Source organism: Mesoplodon mirus, assembly GCF_964341445.2.
Source record: "Mesoplodon mirus genome assembly, chromosome: 17".
NCBI classification, from domain to species: domain Eukaryota; kingdom Metazoa; phylum Chordata; class Mammalia; order Artiodactyla; family Ziphiidae; genus Mesoplodon; species Mesoplodon mirus.
Genome location: NC_138993.1, coordinates 27379989 through 27402185, shown reverse-complemented (window position 1 = coordinate 27402185; position 22197 = coordinate 27379989).

The following is a 22197-nucleotide window of genomic DNA, read 5'->3' as shown; positions in this document are numbered from 1 at the left end:
GCTAGTTAGGCTGATAAGAAAAATACTGATAACATTTTAGGAACATTAATCGTTACTATTTAATATTTTCAAACTAATATATATATATATGTGTGTGTGTGTGTGTGTGTGTGTGTGTGTGTGTATAATTTTATTTAGTTCTTACAGTAGCCACTTAAAGTAAACAGGGAATTATTCCAATGAGGATATTCAAAAATGTTAAATGTCATGAATGTTTAGAAGATAGTAATAGTTGAACCTGAATCCCATTGTTTCAAATATTTTATGAATATAGTATGACCATGGAATCCATCGGAAAGTCAATAAATTAACAGCTTCAACATATTACAAAGGTCCTTAGGTAATCCTCTGATATTTAAAAGGATATTATGTGCTAACAAACTTGCTCAAAATCCATGTCCTATAGATCTCACATTAGCAAATATTTTATTTCTCACTATATACAATTTGATTTTCCTTTCTCTAAAAAAATAAAATTCAGCCACATAAATGACTGCAATTTTACCCCTTCCTACACTCCATAATCATGGCAGATCTACCCAATATGCACATTAGAGATGAAGCAGGCCCAGATTCATTTCTGTAAAACAGTCAAATGGCTATTTCAGGTAAAGTGTTGCTGAAGTCTAACAAAAATCTATTTCAGAGTCCCCTGAATGTACATTAACTTTATTTGACTAAATTAAGGAGTGTTAATGAATCTATCAGTCCTTATGTTCTTTATACTTTCTCTTACAAGCAGGGAGAATGGTGGATGGCTTTGTGCTAACTGCCTTACTCAGTAGAAGCCCGTATTCAGTGAGAAATGGAGAAATTCTCAAATCCAATTATTATTCATAAAAATCCATTTTACTCATGTCTTTGCCTATTGTGCAAAAGGTTATCTACTGTTGTATTTGCCTTTTTATTCCTTAATTCTCTAGGATTCCCTTTCTTTTCAATCACCTTCCCACTTATTCAAAACTCACGAACTTCCTATTTGCAAAACATATAAAACTGTAATTCCTTTTTTACTATTTTTCATTCTAGCCTCTTTAAACTCCTACATAATAACATTATTTTTATTTGATTTATGAAAATTTTATCCTAAATAGTTGCAGATAGTACTGCCAGTGTCTTAACTTTTTTGTGTCAGATGCTACAACACATTACAAATGTTTGTTTTAGGTACTATATAGGTAAATATAAATAAAGAAACTTTAAAATTATGTGTTTAGGTAATAAACTATCAAGTTTATGCAAAATATCATCTCCTCTGACCATATACTTAGGGAAAGACCGCTGCTACCATCCTCCCATAAAAAAGCATTTTTTGTGCTTTTATTTCAACATTTGCCACACTGTAATAATTTTATTAAGTATTACACCCATGGATCTAGTTGCATTAATAATCTATAGTAAATTCTGTTTCATATCCACTCACATAGACTAATACCAAAAAAAGGTAACATTTTGCTAATCTGTATTTCATGTCTTAATTCTGGTCATGAACTATTAGGAAGAAAATATAATATGATCTTCTGATCTCCTTCATAGCACATGCAAGTAAGTCTCCACAAAGAGGCAATCATTGGGAGCTCCCTGGCGGTCCAGTGGTTAGGACTTGGTGCTCTCACTGCCACTGCCACGGCCTGGGATCAATCCCTGATCAGGAAACTAATATCCCACAAGCTGAGGCCAAAAAAAAAAAAAAAAGACAATCCTTGAGGCAAAATTCAAACTCCCTTGTATTGCTTTGGATAATTTTTCTCTAGTGCTCCCTCAACATGAGTAATAGATTCTTCTTTAGAAAACATCACATTAATTGTTACAGAACCTACTTTTTGCTTCAAGAAATGTTGTTCCCCACTTCAGAATATTTTTGGCTGGTGATTTTTTCTTTTATTTTCTAATTATATTTAAAGTTCTTTAAGCACAGAAACTACCAAATTCTTCCTTTCACTTGTTTTTCATGCATTAATACAAGTAGAATGAAAACAATTTACTCATTGGATTGATTTTATGAAAGTGTAAGTTATAATAGGAAGGAAATAATTTAAAATAATGTTGCCTACTTTAAGAACAATGCCAGAAGAAGCATAGGGTAAGGATAAAACTTCAGGAGAGAATGTTGCCCTACAAAATGAAAATTCGACTAATTGAAATCTTTAGGCTTCTGGTGACTCTAAGTGAAAATCCAATACAACATTTTTGCTTTCAGTTCTTCCTATCCATTTAACAGACTAAGCAAAATGCACAGTGCAATCTTGCATAAAGATAAAAACATAAAAATCATTGACTGAATTACCCTGTGGATTTGATAAATTATACATCAGAATTCAACACTAGAAGGATTCTCTCCCTATGTCCTTTCCTGGAAACAACCTACAGTGAAAGAAAGAGAAGCATAAGGGAAGCTTGATTTTTCCTTCCACTTGACTGCTGTCTTTAATTTCACCTCAGCCCAGTCTCAGGGTTCTTTAACCTTTTGACTTTTAGGATTTGCTAGATAACTTTCCAATTTTTAAAACCTTTTAAAAACAGCTTATTGCTGATATGTTATTCCATCTAACACTTTCTGGCATTTCTTGGCTATAGGAATAATAGCTCATGCAAAACTCAGAACTAATCTTTAGACATATTTTTGCAATCAGAGAAATATCTTATTCCTTTTTGTTTAGTATATTAGTAATTTCTGGGTGTTTTTTTCCTGATTAGCAACTCTACAGGTCAGGTAACAAATGTGTCACAAGTATCATGTTAAGAGAAAATTAAAGGGCATTAAGGTAATCTTGTCTTTGGGAAATAGGGAATTCCCAGTTTCATGGATGTTCCCAGCTGCACAAATTTTATTCCAAACTTATCACTCCATCATAATCCACCAATCTGGACAAATGTCTTTTGTTTTAGAACTCATAAGCAAGAATAGATTCCACTTGAAAACCATTTTCACTGTGTTTTTAAGATATAAAATTATATGAAACACACTTACCTTGAAAACAAAAGTTCTCTGAACCGTGATGTTAGTCAAAATCCCCTTTCAGAAAAGCAAACACATATTACTTAATAGATTTAAACATTCTAATATTTTTAATCACAGGTGTATGATTTCCAGTCGACCTCTCAGCAATGGAAAGGTTTTTCTATTTACATACAGCAGAGGTCTTCAGTATCAACACAATCCTTTTTTTTTTTTTTTTTTTTTTACTATGGATTGTGGTATCCCCGCCTAGGCTAAATGAACATACTTTCAATCTCACTAGAGTAAGTGAATTGTTCCCCAAGGTAAAGAAGATCTCTTCTTATCAGTTCTCTAAAACATGAGAGAGAAAACAAAAACAGAAATCGACAAGTAGGAGCTTTTTTCTCTGAGATATTCCTTTAATCCAACAGCATAATTGGCAAATACTTAGATCCAATTCTGCTATTAGAAATTCATTTCTTTCTTGTGAGGCTATTTCTTTACACCTGAAAATGAATCCATCTCTTTCTTGCATCTTGACACATACATAGTGGATTCACTAAAATCAGTGTCCAGTGGCATATTTATTTCCCCCAAACCAAATCATTAACCATAAAGAAAAATTTATGCCCTTTCTCCACTACTTCATTGAAATTATATATGACTTTTAAGTATTTCTAGAAACACTTTCTCCCCTCCACAATTTAGAATGCTTCATGTAATATTATACTGCATAGATCTATGAATTCAGCATATCTGTTCATTATTCCAAGTTTGTGATAAATTCTAAAATCCCTATACAAAGAAAATATTTAGTAAAATCCACAAATGTAATAAAATGTGAGAGAAGAACAGATGTAAATTGTTTGAAGCTATCATATACATCTTTGTTTGTAATTACCCCAGTAATTCTCACCATTTTGTTTTCCTACTTCCACAAAAGAATCATGAGCTTAGAGAAATTTCTTCCTATTTTCAGTTTCACAGTTTAAAATTTCATATATTCTCAATATCTTTGTCATCTCACCCTGTCAAAACTTCAAGGAGCGAGGTTTGCAGTTTCAATCCATATATAACTGAATATCTTGATTTTTTTTAAATTTCTTTTTTCATGGGAATGTCTTCCCTAGTTATTTAGTTCATAATTAGATTCTTTCTGTACATATCTACATCGTTTAAGAATTTTCCCTTTGTTCAGGATCTGGAACACACCATATCTAAATGCTGAGCATTTCTTAGAGTCTAGTTTAAATAACGGGATATATCACTCCACATTTAACATCAATTTAACAAGTTTGGTAAATACCTCTTCTATTAGGTCCTAGAGAAAAAAAAATGGCACAAAAGATATTGCTTATTTAGTTATTTGCTTCTTACCCGGATAACTCCTATTCTTTCAAAAACACTGCTACAGATATGGCCATTTTCTCACTTGGCGTTTTCCACTACAAGTAGTTTCAGTAAAAAATATGTGCATGTATCCCTGCAACACAGATATCCATGAGACTTAATTGTCCCCAAGAAAGTTGGAATGAATGACAATTGTTTACAATCTCTAGATTCTTATTTTAGAAGGGTGCTAAATCAATTATCGGGTGCTTGTATTATGAATAATTTATGATTGATCTTTGTTATTAATGGTAATAAAATGACTCTGAGGATCTGTATAATGTTTGAGGTTGTTATTATTTTGAAATGGTATCACAGTCAAAAACTAATATTAATTGAAATGTTTGAATCATATCGAAATAATTAAAGTATTTTAATGTCTACTGCTCAAGTTTCAGATAATTTTGAGTCCCAAAGCTACAGAATTTTTATATTTTATGCTTTGATATTGGTTTTCAAATGTCAAATTCTTTGTTTGTCTTTGGTTCTCTCTTTAGCAATAAATTCCACACTGAGAATTTGATTTGAGTAGATGACCTTTGATTAAGCACTTTCTCTGCTATTCTCATTGCAGTGCCAATATCCTGGCAGGAATATAAAGGTTTTAGTAACAATGTTTCCCTTGCATGTGAAAAACCAGATAATAAAGATTGACTTCCCCTAGGTACAGACTGACCAATAGTAGCTTTAAAAGACACAAAATGTGCTCTTCTCATAAGTTATTTACTAAACAAAATACTCGGGAAGATAAACACAGGACGGTTTTACAACTATATCAAACGTTATAATGCAGAAATGAGTGAACATTTTTAAAAATCAGTAGTACTACAATTTATAAAAAAAATCTAATGTTAATATTAATGATAATTTCAGTGGTAGTCGTATTATGGTCAATATTTATTGAATGATTTATATGACCATTGCAGTGGGTTAAATATTTTATATACATTATCTATTTTAAATTCCACCATGATATCTCTGAGGTAGATATTATTATTCTGTATTATTTTTTAGATGAAAAACAAGTTATCTGAATTATCTAGCTAGAAATTATCACAGATGTGTTTTATACCCAGGTGTGTCTGTCACATCCAAGTTGCTAGTCATTCTCTTATACTGCTTTAAGAATAATAAGTTCATCTTAGGACACTGTTACTAAGATTTATTTTATTTGTGTCTTCTCTAGAATATTCTGTTTCATCCACACATTAATAATCTTCCAAATATTTATTAGAAATCTACCTATGATGCTATTATATATATTAATAGTTTTTTTTAATAATTATGTGCTATATTTGACTATGCTACATATGATCCAATGGTGTTTTCCAAGGATTTTTTTTTCTGTAACCAGTGTTGTCAAGGTCACTCAACACATATTGAGTTTTCCCAATAAGTTTTAATGCAATGCTCTAACTCATTGATAATAAGGAATGCTGCTCTGAAAACACTGTCAGGAATTTTTGTAACAGTTGCAACATTCAAAAGAAGTCCTTGCTAGACATCTCCCATTTATGCCTCAAAGGATTCACTCTCCCTCCTCTTCCTCCCCTCTGATTGGCTGGACTACATAGTGTATTTTAACAATGCTCTTGTACACTAATGGATTCCAGTTGTTTTAGCCCATAAGTAACCAGGCAAGAGACTGGAGGAAAGGAAGAGAGTAAGATTACTGTAATTTTACTTTAATAGACTTTATTTTTTAGAGCAGTTTTAGGTTCACAACAAATGTGAGCATAAAGAACAGGGAGTTTCAGCATACCTTCATACCTTCTGCCATCACACAAGTTACTGACTTCACCATCAATGTCCTTCACCTGAGTAGTACAGTTATTATAATTGATGAAACGATTTTGACCATCATTATCACACAAAGTCCATAGTTGACATTAGGGTCACTCATTGTACCCTCTATGGGCTTCGACAAGTGTATAATGATATATATCCACCATTGTCATATCATACAGAACAGTTTCACCACCTTAAAGATCCTCTAAGTATCCCTTTTTATCTCTCTGTCCTCCTTAACCCTTGACAACAACTGCTCTTTTTTATTATCTCCATACTTTTGCCTTTTCCATAATGTCATATAGCTGGAATTCTTTCAGGACTATACGTGTTAATAACTCTCCACTACTAGCCTCAGATTACAGCACTATCCTATGTGGTTTCTTTGTAAGGAACACTCCTCTTTCCCGTGTGTCCTCTGTTTCTTATTTTGACGCTAACTGATAGAAAATCCAAAGTTGACAAAGACCCAACTCCCTCTCTTCTGTATTTTACTGTTATTTTTACATGTGGAATATTCAGAAGAATATGTTGCAAAGCAAAAATAATATCTTACTGTTTTTTGCTTTTTTGTTTTTGTTTTTGTCTTAACTAAATAGTCCTCAATATGAGGCTCTTTCTAGTACAATATCCTCGGGCCGGGGTGGGCACAGAAAACAGGGAGCATCCATATCACAGTTTTAACTCAGGGAAGATATCCAATACCAAAACGGAGCATTATTTCTACATCAAAATAATAATGGAGACTTTTTCATAAGAGCTTTCTTTCTGCTCTATTGATGCAAAGCAGTTAAATGCTATCACCTCAGTGTCACCAGTAGCCTTGTGGAGAACTAGTAACTGCGTTTTAAAAAATTAGTAAACTGAAGGTCCTTTGCCAATCAGGAAGTTATAATGGAATTTAAAACTAGGTCTAAATTCAAATGTTGTGTTTGTACTTCTTTCAATTCTGCCTTCTGTAAAATCTAAGTATTTAGTATTCTGTACATTGTTTAAATGACTGGGCTTTAAATTCCAGACCCCTGTAAGTGGAGGCAAAACCATGAGTTCTCACATATTTCTCCTGTGCCATCCCCTGAGCCCCCAACTCCATGTTCAGCTGACTACTGACCTGGTTGTGTGATGCCCCTACAACTGCTCTCTGTCCTCCCTGTGCATCCATGAAACTCAAGGCCCTTGCCTTCTCCTCCCAGAAGATGTTCTACTTCTGCACATTCTTCTTTCAGGAAGTCATCTCTTTCTTGCACTACAATAACAAATTAATTCTCAAAACTAGAAATGGAAGACAGATTGTTCTAGAAAAGCAATATATCTGATGTTGTAGCAACCTTGACCAAAATGAAGTGAAGAGGTTTGGGAAGAATGTCAAGGCACAAAAAAGCTGGCTATGATTATAAAAGGTAATATTGATAAATCTCCAAAACAAAGAGTATTGAAGGTCTAAACAAAAATGAGGATATTATAAAAATGATAACATCAGATCATATAAATCAATAAAGAGTATCAGAAAAGCTACTTCTCTTATGGGTTCTTTCAAATATTACAGTTTCATCTTTTGTGCTGAATATTTGCATTTCTTTCACATTTGGTTTCTCACTTAGCCTACAACCATAGGTGTGACCTAGACAGACAGATATAGAATTCTGACACTTAGAACACATTTACAGAAGAAAGAGAGCTAGAGAAATAATTACCTTTCCCAACTGTAACAAAATAGAAACAGCATATTTGTTATATTTCTTTCAGCCTAAGCTCTTTAACAATTCTAGATTATGCTTTTAAATACACTCACGGAAAACATGAGAATCATAATTTTCATGTTTTCTAGTGATGCTTATAAACAAAACACAAAAAATAAAGAGTAAAAGAATTAATGATTATTAAAAAAAACTAGATATAAGAAAACTAGCACTAGTGAAGAATTTAAGATGAGAGGTCAACAGGTTACATATAATTAGTAGTTACTACACACAATCAAGAAAGAAAGTCCTAATGAGTAAATGAGAATAAGATAAAGTAACATGCAATTAAATCAAATAGTGGACTTGAAAATTAGAGATAGTTAAGACTTAAGCCAGATTTCGGGGCCAGATTATTGAACCATGGATTTATTTTACCTCATGTCATGAAATATTGTAGTTATTAGATATTCATGTACAAGAAACAATCTGCATTCTGAGATCACAGACAAGGCCTTCATAATATGTCCCGCTTTTTTATGCAAACATTGCCTAATATTACTTCATAAAATAGTGGTGATGTTTCTTTGACTTATGGCATCCCTCAAAATTTTTATTTTACCATGACAGCTGACTAGGATATTTTTGTGTACTAAGAGCCAAAAATATATTGTCCTCAACTAAGCCTCCATGTAAATCCCAGTAAAATAATAATTTATATGGCAAATATTTCTTAGCTCTGTCTCCAAAACAAGTTTTCATGTCTATAAGAAAGGGCTTTCACGAGGTCTGTGTGATTAAGCAACACACTATTTCATGAATTAAATCCACCCATTCTCTGTACTTAAAGGTCATAGGGTGGCCCCATTTTTTCAGAAAAACAATATAAGAAAAAAATGTTTACATCACAGGAAAAGAGTGATGTTTTTTCTTTATATTAATAATAATGTTTATGTTTTAAGTTAACCTCAAATCAGCATACCTATCACTTTCAAAGTTTATGTTATACTGGATTTCAGTAAAGGCAGGAAACAATTGAGCAGGTACTTATTGATGGCTATGTATTCTGGAATCTTTTCTAACTCCAGTCCCTTAAAAAGATAAAACCCATACAAACATAACACCCACCCACCCACTTGCAATTACCACGGATTTAACTTCAGGAATCATGCAGGAACAGGATTTTTTTCAGTTTAGACTCTCTAATAACTCTAAATTATGCTTTTATATATACTCCTGAAAAGCCTAAGAAGCATAATTATTCATGTTTTCTATTGATGCTTATAAACAAAACCCAATAATATTAATTCTTGAGTCTTTTGAATGTACTGCATGCCTCACTCACAGTCAACATACCTATTAACTAGTAGTTAACATTTAAAAGGTAAATATTTTTAAACAAATGTTTCTAGATATATCAAAAACACCTCTTCAGCATTCAATGTTGAACAATATAGCACTTTGTTATTTAAACTAAAGGATATTTTTATGAGACACAATTTCTATATCCACAGTAATGTATCATGAGAATTCCTTAGGAAAAAGAAACCTTTCCCCTAATACTGTGAGATTTCATAGAGAAATAAATTACAGTCTATTTATTGAAAATCTTGCTTTCATAACTGGTTGGTTAATTAGTTGTTTTTTGAAAGGGATAGTGACATTTCAGGAAAGCTCCATTACTTTGGAGCTTTAAAAGTAAAATGAGATTTCAAAGGAAAAAAGAGTAAAACCAAAACACTAGAAGTAAAATATGTTTAGCTATTCTGAAAATTATCAAGTAGACAAGGGAGATGATGCATAGAGTTTATCTATCCATTCATTAGATGTATTCAGCTATCTACCATACGTCATGTACTGTATTAGCTCCCAGGCCTAGACTTCTAGGCTGACCAAATGCATGCATTCAGGGAGTTTATACATAGTTGGGATAATAGAACAAGTAAGAACATAAATACATTAAATAATTATAAATTGTGATAAAGAATGAAAAGAGAACAAATTAGGGTTTAAAACAGGTAAAAAAATATTTGCCTATCATGCTTTGGTCTTCAGGGAATATTTCTCTGATAATGAGATACTTTTGGTGAGAGTTGAAAGAAGAGAAGGGCTTATCTTGGGATTAGGGTAAAATGGAAGCAAATGTATGTGCAAAGTTCTGGATCTGGTGAAAGCATGGTATAGTGAAGGGGATTAGAGCAGCTGGTAAGAACAGCAGGAGATGAGTCAGAAGAGGTAAGCAGAACCAAGATCCTGCAGGGCTTCTAAAATTATGTTGAGGAATTTGAATTTTATTTCAAAGAATAGTTTGGAGAGTGGCAAGGATTAAAACATAGAGACTAGTTAGAAAGAAGTCATAGTTCAAGCAAGGAGAAGTAATAATCTAAAGCTAATTGTTATATGAATATAAATCTGCTGATGAATTGGGTTCAGAGGCTCGATAGAAGAATGAAATAGATAATAAGTGTGGATTTCTCATTTCAGCAAATGGGAAATGGCATTATTTACTATGATGAGAAACACCTGTGTAGGGGTACAGATTTCAGAGGTTAAGAAATATGCTCTTTTGGACAAGTGAGTTCTGAGATATAAGACAATGACATAGAATTGACAAGTAAGGAATTTAATGTATGCTTTCTAGAGATATTAGTCTAGAGATATATATTTGGAACTCAGAATATGGTAACTTAGATGTCATGTGAATAATGGAGGTGATCTGGAGAGAGCATGTAAGGAGAAAAAGATAGAGAATGAATGCTAATGTAGTAGAATAAATAAGAATATGTGGCATCACAGGACTCAGAAAAGGAAAATGTTTCCATAAGCATCATGAAAAAGATATTTAAACACTGAATTAACTGAATTTAATTTTACAGGCTGTAAGGAGTCTTCAAATGTTTTTCAACATGAGTGTCATGTAATCTTCATTGTGCTATCATAAGACCAGTCTAAAAATATCATCTGGGATGGACTGAAGGAGAAGCAGTTATGGACAAATTAATAAGCTAAGTCCAGGGTGCACATTAGATGGAAGGAATTAGAGGCAGGGCAGTTTTGGATTCCTTGATGTTGGTGTTAGCGAGAATAGAAAACAGGATATATTTAAGGTATATGTAAGGCCAATGTCCCCAATGTATTGCAGTGAGGGGAAAAACAAGTTTGACTGTTATCAAAGATTCATTATGTAAATCCTTCACAAAACACCTGGAAACAAGGAGAAGACACTGGATATGTTTTTCACAGATTGCTGTGGACATGCCTAATAACCATCCTGTTGGAGATGTTCATAAAATGTTTAACAATTTCCCAGAATTTACTGGTATATTTCATGGTCATAAAGATAATACTTTAAAGCATGGGTATGGATATTATCACCAGTGGAGAGTGATGACACTATATCTAATGAGAGGGATGGAAAAGTAGTAGTGCAAAGAGCTAACAAATGAAGTGAGGGATAGAATGCATGTTCTAAGAGGAGTTAACTAGGAAAGGATGGCATCTATATAGCCTGCAGGAAAGGCTTCATAAAATAAAAGAGTCATCAGGAGCAAATGCTGCAGGGTTGGAAAAGACTGCAGAGTTTGAGGACATCTGCTTGTTTGGTAGTAAGATATGGGGTATTTTCTAAACTTTTATTTAGAGTATTTTTCTTCTACATTTTAGCTTAATTTCTCTTTTATTTTTTTAAACTAATTTTTATTTTAGCTTTAAAAATTGAGATGGGGTGATGGGTTGGGTGAAATAGCTGAAGGGGTTAAGATGTACGGACTTCCAGTTATAAAATAATTAAGTCACATGGAGATAATATACAGCATAAGAAATAGAGTCAACAACACTGTAATGATGGTTTATTAGACTTATCATGGTGATCATTTCATAATGTATTTTATTTATTTATTTATTTATTTATTTTTACATCTTTATTAGAGTATAATTGCTTTACAATGGTGTGTTACTTTCTGCTTTATAGCAAAGTAAATCAGTTATACATATACATATGTTCCCATAACTCTTCCCTCTTGCATCTCTCTCCCTCCCACCCTCCCTATCCCACCCCTCTAGGTGGTCACAAAGCACCGAGCTGATCTCCCTATGCTATGCGGCTGTTTCCCACTAGCTATCTATTTTACGTTTGGTAGTGTATATATGTCCATGCCTCTCTCTTGCTTTGTCACAGCTTACCCTTCCCCCTCCCCATATCCTCAAGTCCATTCTCTAGTAGGTCTGTGCCTTTATTCCTGTTTTACCCCTAGGTTCTTCATGACATTTATTTTTTTCTTAAATTCCATAAATATGTGTTAGCATATGGTACTTGTCTTTCTCTTTCTGACTTACTTCACTCTGTATGACAGACTCTAGGTCTATCCACCTCTTTAGAAATAGCTCAATTTCGTTTCTTTTTATGGCTGAGTAATATTCCATTGTATATATGTGCCACATCTTCTTTATCCATTCAACTGATGATGGACACTTAGGTTGTTTCCATCTCCTGGCTATTGTAAATAGAGCTGCAATGATACAAAATTAACACACAGTAATCTCTGGCATTCTTATACACTAATGATGAAAAATCTGAAAGTGAAATCAAGAAAACACTCCCATTTACCATTGCAACAAAAAGAATAAAATATCTAGGAATAAACCTACCTAAGGAGACAAAAGACCTGTATGCAGAAAATTATAAGACACTGATGAAAGAAATTAAAGATGATACAAATAGATGGAGAGATATACCATGTTCTTGGATTGGAAGAATCAACACTGTGAAAATGACTCTACTACCCAAAGCAATCTACATATTCAATGCAATCCCTATCAAACTACCACTGGTATTTATCACAGAAATAGAACAAAACATTTCACAATTTGTATGGAAACACAAAAGACCCTGAATAGTCATAATGTATTTTAAATGTTGAATCACTAAGTTGTACACCTAAAACTAACATAATATTGTACATCAAATATACTTCAATTTTAAAATTTGAGACAGGTTCTACCAAAGATGTTTGTGGGTTCAACTTTGCCAAATTAGGTCTGCTTGCACTTTGGGCAGAAGAAGAATTCTACAGCATTAAGAAAACATTTGTCTGTTTGATTTTATTTCATTTTCACCCTCTCTTCTTCACTCTCTAGCTCTTCCTTTCATTTTATTCCATTAGATAACTACAATAAGTTGATTTAATGATCACATTCTCTAAGTGGTAGGATTAATCTTCTACTGAATCAGCAGCAGCCATGTATCTGTTAATTTTTGACCCACTTTCTGTGTTAAACGGGAAATGGGTTAGGTCAACTTTGGAATTTTTGGTCTATGTAGTTCCAATATGTGTGAAAATTTCCAAAGTTGCTCATATAGTCTTTTTTTTATTATATAAATATTTAATACTGTTTTCAAGCATAGGTATAATATAACATAATCCTTACATTACTCTCTTCAAGGAATTAGATGAAAAATAATCACATTCAATATTTATGAAATCAGTATTTGAAAATGAAGGAGTGTTTACAATGAGAATCTAAATATCAATAGCATAAAGTATTTTCAGAATTTGCTGGGTATCTCTTTTTTTAATAATTTTTATTGGAGTATAGTTGACTTACAATGTTGTGTTAGTTTTAGGTGTACAGCAAAGTGAATCAGTTATACACATATATCCACTCTTTTTTAGATTATTTTCCCATATATGCCATTACAGAGTATTGAGTAGAGCTCCCTGTGCTATACACTAGGTACAGATTATTTTCATACAATCTTAATATACTGCCTCAAGTGTCAGCTTCCCTTGAGCTGAGAATTAGTACAGAGAAAGTAACAGGATACTTAAGTGGTCCTTTAATTATTCCTAAACTGGATTAAAAAAAAAATTGTTCTTACAATGCAGTCTCACAAAACATAGTGTTGCATTCCTCAATATTTTGAATGTATAAAAAGTGTATTTTCCCAGTTTCTAGAGCACCCTCTTTCTGTTGTTTTTATTGTAGCCACTTGAGTTTGTGAGAGGACTGGAGTTTATATATTTTATTATGTTGCTTTCTTGAACATGAAGACTTTATCTTAAAAATGTTTACACTTTTCTGTTTCTAAAAGCAGTACGTTTTTATTATAGATAGTTGGTAGTGTTCTAGTATACTAATGTTTATACATTAATTAGATTATTGATTTGGCTTCTTTAACAGAGACTAAAATAACTGAGGTTTTTAACAAGATAGATATTTTATTTCTTTACCTAATAAAAGGCAGAGCTGGTTAATGAGGACTTCGTTAAAACTTTTGCTTATTTAAGGGCACTTTAAAAATTGAAAATGCAAGCTTCATATTGGGAAAAAATACTTCACGAAGCCATCATAATCTATATCTATATTCATATCTACCTATTTATCTATCATCTATGTCATATGTCAGATCTATCTGATATATATACATATATATATATATCCTTACATGACAAAGGATCTGTCCTTTATGTAAGGAACACTTATAATTCAATAAGAAGATAAATATAATTTAAAAATTGACAAAAGATTTGAAGGAAATTTAATAAATGAATATATTAAAATGACAAAAAACACATTAAAAACGCTCAGCATCATTAACCATTAGGAAAGTGTAAATTAAAACCATAATGAGTTATTACTATACACTCACTAGAATAGCTTAAAAGAAAGCTGAGGTACTTCCTTGGTAGCACAGTGGTTGGGAGTCTGCCTGCCTATACATGGGACACAGGTTCGAGCCCTGGCCTGGAATGATCCCACATTCCATTGAGCAGCTGAGCCCATTTGCCACAACTGAGCCTGCTCTCTAGAGCCCATGAGCCACAACTACTGAGCCCTAGTGTCACAACTGCTGATGCCAGCATGGCTGGAGCCTGTGCTCTGCAAAAAGAGAGGCCACCGCAATAAGAGGCACATGTGCTACAACAAGGAGAGACCCCCACTCGCCGCAACTAGAAGAGAATCCGTGTGCAGCAATGAGGAGCCAACACAGTCAAAAATAATTAAAGTAAAAAAATTTAATTAAAAAAGAAATCCAAAAACATTTTTTAATTTATTTTTATTTTTTATTTTTTTATTTTATATTGAAGTATATTTGATTAGCAATTTTGTGATAGTTTCAGATGTACAGCAAAGTGTTTCAGTTATACATATACAAGTATCTATTCTTTTTCAAATTATTTTCCCATTTAGGTTGTTACATAATATTGAGCCACTTTTTCTTAATAATTTATTTTAATGACTAATTTTTAAGAGATCAGATATGTGAAAGCTTTAGATTCCTCCTGATGTATTTACAGTGTTCTCAAGTGTCTCACTTTGTATAATTTTCTTAGTGTTCTTGGTATTACCATACACGTATTTCACTAAAACAGCCTACTGGTATCAACATTTTGGCAATTCATGTGAAGTGTAGAAACCTTACTTTCATTTAAGTCCCTTAATCTTTCCATGGAAGAAGAAGAAACAAAAGCTTTCTTCTTTTGTTTCTGTTTTCTGTAGAGACATTCCTTTAGCAATTCTTCCAGGGTGCGTTTGTTAGCAATATTTCTCTAAGTTTTCCTCGTCTGAAAATGTCTGTGTTCCTCCTCCATTCATGAAGGACATGTTCACCAGCTGGAGAATTCACATCTCACAGTCCTTTCATCTCAGAACTTGAAAGACGTAGTGGCTCTTTATTTTGGCCTCCATGGTTTCAGATGAGAAATCTGATGTCATTCTAACTGCTCTTCATCAGCCATGCATTATTTCTTTCTGGCCCTTGTCAGTTCTTGTCTTTGCCTCTAGTTTTCAGAAGTTTAATTATGAGGTGTCATGGACATTGACTTTTTATTTTTTTGAATTTTATTTTATATAGCAGGTTCTTATTAGTTATTTATTTTATTCATATTGGTGTGTATATGACAATCCCAATCTCCCAATTCATCCCACTACCACCACCTCACCTCTCCCACTTTCCCCCCTTGGTGTCCATACATTTGTTCTCTAAATATGTGTCTCTATTCCTGCCTTGCAAACTGCTTCATCTGTACGATTTTTCTAGATTCCACATATATGCATTAATATATGATATTTTTCTCTTTCTGACTTACTTCACTCTGTATGACAGTCTCTAGGTCCAACCACATCTCTAAAAATGATCCAATTTCGTTCTTTTTATGGCTGGGTAACATTCCATTGTATAAATGTACCACATTTTCTTTATCCATTCATCTGTTGATGGGCACTTAGGTTGCTTCCATGACCTGGCTATTGTAAATAGTGCTGCAATGAGCATTGGGGTACATGTATCTTTTTGAATTACAGTTTTCTCTGAGTATATGCCCAGCAGTGGGATTGCTGAGTCACATGGTAATTCTATTTTTAGTTTTTTTTAATGAATCTCCATACTGTTCTCCATAGTGGCTGTATCAATTTATATTACCCTCAATAGTGCAAGATAGTTCCCTTTTCTTCACACCCTCTCCAGCATTTGTTGTTTGTAGATTTTCTGATGATGTCCATTCTAGCTGGTGTGAGGTGATACCTCATTGTAGCTTTGATTTACATTTATCTAATAATTAGTGATGTTGAGCAGCTTTGCATGTGCCTCTTGGCCATCTGTATTTCTTCTTTGGTGAAATGTCTATTTAGTTCTTCAGCCCATTTTTTGATGGGGTGTTTTTTTTTTCTTCCTCTAAATATTGAGCTGCATGAGTTTATATATTTTGAAGATTAATCCTTTGCCCATTGGTTTGTTTGCAAATATTTTCTCCCATTCTGAGGGTTGTCTTTTTGTCTTCTTTATCGTTTCCTTTGCTGTACAAAACTTTTAAGTTTAAGTATGCCCCATTTGTTTATTTTTGTTTTTATTTCTGTTACTCTAGGAGGTGGGTCAAAAAAGATCTTGTTGTGGTTTATGTCAGAGTGTTTTTCATATGTTTTCCTCTAAGAACTTTGTAGTCTCTGGCCTTACACTTAAGTCTTTAATCCATTTTGAGTTTATTTTTGTGTATGGTTTTAGGGAGTGTTCTAATTTAATTCTTTTACATGTAGCTGTCCAGTTTTCTAAGCACCATTTATTGAAGAGGCTCTCTTTTCTCCATTTTATGTTCTTGCCTCCTTTGTCATAAACTAAGTGCCCATATGTATGTGGGTTTATCTCTGGACATTCTATCCTGTACCATTGATCTATATTTCTGTTTTTGTGCCAGTACCATACAGTACCTTAGGTTGGTACCTTAAGTAGCTTTATTCCTAGTTATTTTATTCTTTGCGTTGCAATGGTGAATGGGGTCATTTCCTTAATTTCTCTTTCTGACCTTTCATTGTCAGTGTATGGGAATACAAGAGATTTCTGTGCATTAATTTTGTATCCTGGAACTTTATCACATTCATTCATTAGCTCTAGTAGTTTTCTGGTGGCATCTTTAGGATGATCTATGTATATTACCATGTCGTCTTCAAACAGTGACAGTTTTACTTCTTCTTTTCCAATTTAGATTCCTTTTATCCCTTTTTCTTCTCTGATTGCTGTGGCTAAGACTTCCAAATCTATGATGAATAATAGTGGCAATAGTTGACATCCTTGTTCCTGATTTTAGAGGAAATACTTTCAGTTTTTCACCATTAAGAATGATGTTTGCTATGGGCTTGTCGTATATGGCCTTTATTATGATGAGGTAAGTTCCCTCCATGCCCACTTTCTGGAGAGTTTTTATCATAAATGAGTATTGAATTTTGTTAAAAGATTTTTCTGCATCTAATGAGATGATCATATGTTTTTTATCCTTCAAAGTGTTAGTATAGTGTATCACATTGATTGATTTCCATGTATTGAAGAATACTTGCATCCCTGGCATAAATCCCACTTGATCATGGTGTATCATCTTTTTAATGTGTTGTTGGATTCTGTTTGATAGTGTTTTGTTGAGGATTTTTGCATCTATAGTCATCAATGATATTGATCTGTAGTTTTCTTTTGGTAGTTTCTTTTTCTGGTTTTGGTATCAGGATGATAGTGGCTTCATAGAATAAGTTTGGGAGTGCTCCTTCCTCTGCAATTTTTCGGAAGAGTTTAAGAAGGATGGATGTTAGCTCTTCTCCAAATTTTTGATAGAATTCACCTGTGATGCCACATGGTTGTAGATTTTTGTTTGTTGGAAGAATTTTAATCACAGTTTCAATTTCATTACTTGTGATTGGTCTGTTTATATTTTCTATTTCTTCCTGGTTCAGTCTTGGAAGGTTATATTATTCTAAGAATTTGTCCATTTCTTCCAGGTTGTCCATTTTATTGGCCTAGAGTTGCTTGTAGTAGTCTCTTATGATGCTTTGTATTTCTGTGTTGTCTCTTGTAACTTCTCCTTTTTAATTTCTAATTTTATTGATTTGAGTGACCTCCCTCTTTTTCTTGGTGAGTCTGGCTAATGGTTTATCAATTTTGTTTATCTTCTCAAAGAACCAGCTTTTAGTTTTATTGATCTTTGCTATTGTCTTCTTTGTTTCTATTTCATTTATTTCTGCTCTGATCTTTATGATTTCTTTCCTTCTGCTAACTTTGGGTTTTGTTTGTTCTTCTTTCTCTAGTTCCTTTAGGAATAAAGTTAGATTGTTTATTTGAGATTTTTCTTGTTTCTTGAGGAAGGGTTTTATTGTTATAAACTTTCCTCTTAGAACTGCTTTTGCTGAATCCCATAGGTTTTGGATCATCGTGTTTTCCTTGTCATTTGTCTCTAGGTATTTTTTGATTTCCTCTTTGATTTCTTCAGTGATCTCTTGGTTATTTAGTAATGTATTGTTTAACCTCCATGTGTTTGTGTTTTTATGATTTTTCCCTGCAATTGGTTTCTAATCTTCATAGCACTGTGGTCAGAAAAGATGCTTGACATGATTTAAAGTTTCTTAAATTTACCAAGAAGTGAAGTATGCTGGAGAATGTTCTCTGTGCACTTGAGAAGAAAGTGTAATCACCTGTTTTAACATGGAATTTCCTATAAATATCAATAAAATCTATCTGGTCTATTGTGTTGTTTAAAGGTTATGTTTCCTTATTAATTTTCTCTCTGGATGATCTGTCCACTTGTGTGAGTTGTTAAATTCCCCCACTTTTATTGTGTTATTGTCAGTTTCCTCTTATATAGCTGTTAGCATTTGCCTTATGTATTCAGGTTTTCCTATGTTGGGTGTGTATATATTTATAATTGTTATATCTTCTTCTTGTATTGATCCCTTGATCATTATGTAGTGTCCTTCCTTGTCTCTTGTAACATTCTTTATTTTATCTGATATGAGTACTGCTACTCCAGCTTTCTTTTGTTTCCATTTGCATGGGATATCTTTCTCCATCCCTTCACTTTCAGTCTGTATATGTCCCTAGGTCGGAAGTGGGTCTCTTATAGACAGCATATATATGGTTCTTTTCTTGTATCCATTCAACAAGCCTGTGTCTTTGGTTGGAGCATTTAATCCATACACATTTAAGGTAATTATTGATATGTATGTTCTTATTACCATTTTCTTAATTTTTTTGTGTTTGTTTTTGTAAGTCCTTTTCTTATCTTGTGTTTCCCTTTTAAAGAAATTCCTTTAGCATTTGTTGTAGAGCTGGTCTGGTGGTGCTGAATTCTCTTAGCTTTTGCTTGTCTGTAAAGCTTTTGAATTCTCCATTGAATCAGAATGATATCTTAACTGGGTAGAGTAATCTTGGCTGTACGTTCTTCCCTTTCATCTCTTTAAATATGTGATGCCACTCCATTCTGGCTTGTAGGGTTTCCACTGAGAAATCAGCTCTTATCCTTATGGACGTTCCCTTGTATGTTATTTGTCACTTTTCCATTTCTGCATTCAATAATTTTTCTTTGTCTTTAATTTTTTCCAATTTTATTACTATGTGTCTCAGCATGTTTCTCCTTGGGGTTATCCTGTATGGGACCCTCTGTACTTTCTGGACTTGGGTGGCTGTTTCCTTTCCCATGTTAGGGAACTTTTCATCAATAATCTCTTCAAATATTTTCTCAGGTCCTTCTCTGTCTCTCCTCCTTCTGAGACCCCTGTAATGCGAATGTTGGTGCATTTAATGTTGCCCCAGAGGTGTCTTAGGCTGTCTTCATTTCTTTTCAATCTTTTTTGTTTATTCTGTTATGCAGCAGTGAATTCCACCATTCTGTCTTCCAGGTCACTTATCCGTTCTTCTGCCTCAGTTATTCTGCTATTGATTCCTTCTAGTGTATTTTTCATTTCACTTATTGTATTGTTCATCTCTGTTTTTTTTTGTTGTTGTTCTTTAATTATTCTAGGTGCTTGTTCTTTAATTCTTCTAGTTCTTCATTAAACATTTCTTCCATCTTCTCAATCTTTGCCTCCATTATTTTTCCAGGATCCTGGATCATCTTCACTATCATTATTCTGAATTGTTTTTTTTTTTCTGGAATGTTGCCTATCTCCACTTCATTTAATTCTTTTTCTGGGGTTTTATCTTGTTCCTTCATCTGGTAGATAGTCCTCTACCTTTTCATTTTGTCTATCTTTCTGTGAATGTGGTTTTCATTCCACAGGCTGCAGGACTGTAGTTCTTCTTGCTTCTGCTATCTGCCCTCTGGTAAATGAGGCTATCTAAGAGACTTGCCCAAGCTTCCTGATATGAGGGACTGGTGGTAGGTAGAGCTGGGTACTGCTCTGGTGGGCAGAGCTCAGTAAAACTCTAATCCACTTGTCTGCTGATGGCTGAGGCTGAGTTCCCTCACTGTTGGTTGTTTGGATTGAGGCAACCCAACACTGGAGGCTACAGGCTCTTTGGTGCGGCTAATGGCAGACTCTAGGAGGGCTTACGTTAAGGAGTACTTCCCAGAACTTCTGCTGCCAGTGTCCTTGTCCCTGCAGTGAGCCACAGCTAACCCTGCCTTGGCTGGAGACCCTCTAACACTAACAAGTAGGTAGGTCTTATATAGGATCACTTTTCCTTCCCCCTTAGTCCTGATGTGCACATTACTTTGTGTGTTCCTCTGAGAGTGAAGTCTATGTTTCTGCCAATCCTGTCAAAGTCCTGCAATCAAATCCTGCTAGTCTTCAAAGTTTGATTCCCTGGGAATTCCTCCTCCCCTTGCTGGACCCCCAGGTTGGGAAGCCTGATGTGGGACTCAGAAACTTCACTCCAGTGGGTGGACTTCTGTGGTATACTTGTTCTCCAGTTTGTGAGTCACCCACCCAGTGGTTATGGGATTTGTTTTTATCATGATTGTGCCCCTCCTACTATCTCACTGTGGATTCTCCTTTGTCTTTGGATATGGGGTATCTTTTTGGTGAGTTCCAGTGTCTTCCTGTTGATGATTGTTCAGCAGTTAGTTGTGATTCCAGTGCTCTCACAAGAGGGAGTAAGTGCATGTCCTTCTACTCCACCATCTTGAACTAGTCTTGAAAGCTGAAAATATTGACACATCAAGTACAGGCAAAGATGTGTAGAAACTGAAGCCTTCATATGTGGCTATAAGTAATGCAACCACTTTTGAAAATTAGTTGATGGTTTTTTAACAAGTAAACATATACTTACAGTTTGACCAAGTTATTTATCCTAGTTATCTATCAAAAAGAAATGGAGCATTTGGCCATAATAACCCCTAAATGGACAAAATCCTTATGTCCCTCAGCTGGGGAATGGATTTTTTAAAGAAAAGTGATATACTCATAAAATGCAATCAACTCAGCAAGAAAAAGGGGACAAACTGTCTCAAAACAATGTGGATAAATCTCAAAAATATTGTTACATAATATATAAGTATATTCATATAAAATTCTGTAAAAGGCAAACTATGGTGATAAAGCAGATCAATTTTTGCCAGGGGTTGGGGATGAGGATAAGAATTGACTGCAAAAGAACCTAATGGAACTTTCTGGAGTGTTTCAGAAACCTGGAGTGTTCTAAATGTTCATTCTGAAGGTAGCTTCACAACTGTGCATTTATCAAAGCTTATCAAACTGTATAAGTAAAAATATGAATTTCATTTCTATAAATTATATTTCTTTCAAGTTGTAAAAAAAATTCTGAGCTGTTCTAGGGAGAGGAGCAACTCAGCTTCTCCAAGATATCATCCGGGTCTCCATCCCTTCTATGTGTTTTTCCACCCTATCCTTTTGTGCTGCCTTCTTATTCTTGTTTAAAGCTGGCTGACACCTTCCATTCCCACATCTCAGCCTGTAAGAAAAGGAAGAATGTGAAAGTGGAGAGTCAGTGGCCTTTTTAAAGGAACGGACTGCTCATCTTGCACTGACCTGAACTTGGACATGTGATTGTATACAGCTGGAAGAAAACTGAAAAATATAATATCTGATTGGGTGACATGTATCCATCTAAATCTCAGGAGATTTTATTACTAAAGCATGTAAAAGAAATGTGATATTGACAGATAATTAGTAGTTTCTACCAGC